At 37.9% G+C, this 4,984-nt stretch overlaps 1 non-coding gene across 1 annotated transcript; it reads left to right on the top strand.

Moving 5' to 3' along the window:
* Positions 1-2,971: 2,971 nt before the first annotated feature.
* Positions 2,972-3,078, top strand: LOC128041527 (small nucleolar RNA R71). The gene has a single exon (XR_008196536.1). It is a non-coding gene; the product is annotated as a small nucleolar RNA R71 (small nucleolar RNA).
* Positions 3,079-4,984: the final 1,906 nt, after the last annotated feature.

The following is a 4,984-nucleotide window of genomic DNA, read 5'->3' as shown; positions in this document are numbered from 1 at the left end:
AACTTGAATACAGAGTCCTTCTCCAATAATTTGCATAAGGGTTTAGGAACTTTGGAGAAGTCCTTGATAAATCTTCAATAAAAATTGGTGTGGCCAAAAAGCTCTTAACACCCTTTATAGATGTTGGAGGTGGGAGTTTCTCAATAACTTCTACCTCGATCCCATGTCTTGTTATCCGATGCCCTAGAACAACTCCTTTTTGTACCATAAAATGACACTTTTCCGAGTTCAGTACGAGATTATTTTCTTCGCATCGCCTTAGTACCTTAGTTAGATTAGCAAAGCAATCATCGTAAGTATCTCCAAATACTAAAAAATCATCCATAAAAACTTTCAAATATTTCTCAACCATGTCAGTAAAAATAGACATCATACATCTTTGAAATGTAGTAGGTGCATTACATAAACCAAATGGCATGCGTCTAAATGCAAACGTACCGTACGGGCAGGTGAATATCATTTTGTGTTGATCTTTCGATGCTACTGTAATCTGATTATACCTTGAGTATCCATCAAGAAAACAGTAGTAATCTCGTCCTGCGAGTCTATCCAGCATCTGGTCCAAGAACGGCAAAAGAAAGTGATCTTTCCTAGTCGCCTTATTCAGCTTCCGGTAATCGATGCAGATTCTCTATCACGTAACCGTTCTAGTCGATACCAACTCGTTGTTCTCATTCTCTACGTCCATGATACCTTATTTTTTTTGGCACGCACTGGACCGGGCTTACCCATGAACTGTCTGAGATGGGATAGATGATACCCGCATCTAACCACTTGATGATCTATTTTTTTACTGTGTCTTTTATGATGGGGTTTAGTCTCCGTTGTCCATCGATCGTCCCTTTTTTGCCATCTTCTAGGATAATCTTGTGCATGCATACAGATGGACTAATACCATGAATGTCAGCTATGGTCCATCCGATGGCCTTCTTGAATTGTTTTAGAAGTAAGATAAGTTTCACTTCCTGCTTAGTGGTCAATTCTGCGGAAACAGTCACAGTCAGAGTAGAAGCGTTACCTAAATAAACATATTTTAAATGAGAAGGTAATACCTGGAGTTCTAATTTAGGTGGCTCATCGATCGACACTTTTGGTTGGGAATAGTCCCTCTTTTCTAACACCAAAGATTCAAAACGGGATTGTAGATTAAATCCCTTGTGATTAGCTTCTAGCAAAGCTAAGTATTAATCCTCCTCTTCATCATTTGGAGGATCCAATGTCAAAATTTTTTCCAGTGGGTCCTCAACACAGTTGAGTTCCTTTCCCACTATTAAATCCTCTAAATCGAACACTGCAGAGCAATCATCCATTGTGTCAGGAAATCGCATAGACTTAAAGACGTTAAATGTTACCTGATCATCCTGAACACGCATAGTGAGCTCGCCCTTCTGTACATCAATAAGGGTCCTTCTAGTTGCTAGGAACGACCTTCCTAGGATGATTGGTACTTCTTTGTCTGCTTCAAAATCTAGAATTACAAAGTCAGCAGGAAAGATAAACTTATCTACACATACCAATACGTCCTCAATTTTTCCTTCTAGATGTGCTAAGGATCGATCTGCTAGTTGAAGCGTAACTATAGTTGGTCTAACTTCTCCTATCCCCAACTTCCTAAATATTGACATAGGCATCAAGTTCATACTTGCACCTAAGTCACATAATGCCTTACCACAATATGTTGCTCCAATGTTGCATGGTATGGTCAAACATCCAGGATCCTTCAATTTTTGGGGTAGTTTGTCTTGAAGATATGCACTGCATTCTTTTGTCAGAGCTACCTTCTCAAATTCTCCAAGTCTTCGTTTTTAGACAAGATATCTTTCATGAACTTGACGTAGTTCGGCATTTGCTCAAGTGCTTCAACCAACGGGATGTTGATGTGAAGTTGCTTGAGTACGTCAAGGAACTTCTTGAATTGAATCTCCTACTTATGTTTCTAAAGTCTTTGAGGGTAGGGTGGTAGTGGTTTCATTACTGGGATTGAATCTGGTTGATTCGTCTTTGGTGACAATTCTGCATTTAACGACATTATTAGTTTATCAGAACTAGCTAGTCCTAATATTACTTTGTCGGGTTTTACAGATTCTAGTTCTGGTGAAACTGGAATTTCAACACTTGGTTGAACTTCTTCTGAATCTTGAGCGTCAGCTAGCTCCTTTTCAACTTCGAAAATGTTGGGCTCTATTGTCTTTCCGCTCCTCAATGTCAACACTTTACAATGTTCCTTCCCCGGATTTCTCAGATTCTCCATGTCACTAGGTAGAACACCTTGCGGTCGGTTCCTAAGTTTAGTAGCAAGCGACCCACTTGATTCTCCAAATTCCTTAGAGTGGCATCATTTTTCGCCATGTATGCCTTCAATAGATTCTCTAAGCTATTGGATGGTTCAGCTTGGGTTGGTTTCTAAACTTGTTGGGGGAAACTAGGCGGCTAAGTTGGTCTAGGTTGGACGTAAGTGTTACTAGTTCCAACCCCTTGCTTACTTAAGGAAAATTTCGGGTGATTTCGCCACGATGAGTTATAAAAGTTGGATTGTAGTCCTTGCCTCCCTCGGTTTTGGTTTTGGTTTTGGTTACCCATGTAATAAATGGATTCAGGGTTCGATGGACATTCTTCAAACAAATGTCCTTCCCCACAAAACACACAGGTTATATTCTCAAATTGGTTATTTGGTTGGGCTACAAAACTGTTAGACCCATTAGTAGTAAGATTCTTAAGCATTGAGAATATTGAAGATACCTGAGATGCGGGTGAAGTGAGAGCGTCCACTTCATGTATTCCAGCGACTCGTCTTCCTGACGCTGCTCGATTGGTTGGCCATTGATAATTGTTGCTGGCAATCCTCTCAATAATTTCGTAAGCCTCATTACAAGACTTAGAAAAGAGAGCACCATTAGCAGAGGCGTCCACTACCATCCTCATGTGAGGGTTGAAACCATTATAGAATGTCTCAAGTTGAATGCAATGTGGGATTCCATGATGAGGGCACTTTTGTAATAACTCTTTGTACCTTTCCCATGCCTCATACAGGGACTCATCATCCATTTGTTGGAAGGTAGTGATCTCATTCCTCAACTTGGAATTCTTGCTCGGCGGGAAATACTTCATGAGGAATCTATCGGCTAACTCTTGCCATGTACAAGTGGAGTTTGGTGGCAATGAGTTCAACCAGGCACGAGCTCTGTCCCTTAGCGAATATGGGAACAACTTAAGTCATAATGCATCTTCGGGTACTCCGGCTAACTTGAAAGAATCGCTCACTTCCATAAATAGTCTTAAGTGAAGATGAGGATCTTTAATAGCCATTCCAGTGAGTTGGCCCATAGTCTGAAGCATCTAAAACATGACTGGCTTCAGCTCAAATTATTGTGCCTCAATTTCAGGTCTCCTAATACCCAGATTAAGATCATTAAATACTGGCATGGCATACTATCGTAAACCTCTATCCCTATCATCAGCAATAAGGATAGGATTCTGAGAAAGGTTTGCTCTGTTTCCTTGATTCATATTCTCAAAGTTTATCTCTTCGGTCCTTCCCTGGTTCACTTGTCTTCTCCGCTATCGAAAGCTTTGTTCTATTTCTGGGTCCACAGGAAGTATGTTGATAATCTAGTCAATACTCATAAACAACTGAACTAATCATGGAAAGATTAAGTAAGTAATGATTTAAATAGGAAAATAAATGAACCAAAATGTAAAAACAAATTCACAAATAATAGCTTTTTTTTTAAATTGTCCCCGGCAACGGTGCCAAAAACTTGGAACGGCGAAAATGTGCAAGTGTACACAATCGCAACAAGTAATAAAGTGACAAGTAAATGTCGAGTTATCGTACCCACAGGGACAGTAAAAAATAATATTTATGAAATTAATTTTAAAACACTTTGGTGATGGAAAATATTTTGGTTTAAAGATGATTAAAAACTAAGGGTTAAAAATTAAATAAAAAAATTTAAAAATAAAAAGGTTCTAATGCACAATTTCAAATAAGGTTTAATCAAGATGATATAATTGTGTTGGATTAATTACATTCCTTTAACTTAAAATTATTAAACTTAGTTTATACTACTACGAACAAATTCACCGCAACTCGGTAATTTTCTAACTACTGCTCACACATACTTATTAAATTAATCAATCTCTTGAACATATCCCTATGTCAATTCAAACAATTAACTCGATTTAATAAGCACATAAAAGACTATGTGAGGTAACAGAGTATTTCTACCTTGAAACAGTTTAATCACAATAATCTTGCAAGTTAAGCAAGGCATATGTATCGCCAAATACAATGCTAAATTAACTTCAGCTACCTTAGAAGAATAAGCATGCACTGATTACTAATTAAAATTTCAATACGATTTAATAATTAATGCATTAGTTATCTAACAATTAATGTTGCAAGAATAACTTAGGCAAGATTTTACTTAATCAAGCATCTTATCGAGGCCTATAACAACACAAACACAATTTCAATAATTTAAGCAGGCAAAATATAATCAACCCAACACGGATTAAATTCAAGCTAGATTGATTAAAATAATCATTTCAATAGCATAAATATTCATAAACATATTTTTCAAAATAACAACAAAATTTAAAGAGATAGGGAACAAGAAGCAAATCCGGTGTTTCTCCGTGCTTTACTAAGTTCTCCGTTCTTCATTCTCCGTTGTCCTCAGCTATCAAGATGGCTTATGAACACTTTAATTGATGCTCAACAATGGCTGATGAGGACCTGTTTCCCAAGAGAAGAAATTGGCACTTGAACAAAAGGGAAAATGGGAAGGAAAAGTTGAGAGAAACTGAAAGAGGAGAAGAGAGAATGAGAGTGTGAGGGATGAGTTGAATGATCAGAAAAGGGTGGCTTTTATAGCTGATTGTGGCTGCTAAAAGTAGCAAATTCCATCAGCCAAAGAGACACTCCTTGGCTGGCCACACACATGGCAAAGTTGAGAGATTCAACTTTGCTAAAAATAGCCTG

The sequence above is a fragment of the Gossypium raimondii genome, chromosome 5 (assembly GCF_025698545.1).
Source record: "Gossypium raimondii isolate GPD5lz chromosome 5, ASM2569854v1, whole genome shotgun sequence".
In the NCBI taxonomy this organism is placed as follows: domain Eukaryota; kingdom Viridiplantae; phylum Streptophyta; class Magnoliopsida; order Malvales; family Malvaceae; genus Gossypium; species Gossypium raimondii.
This window is presented reverse-complemented; position numbering and strand designations above follow the sequence as displayed.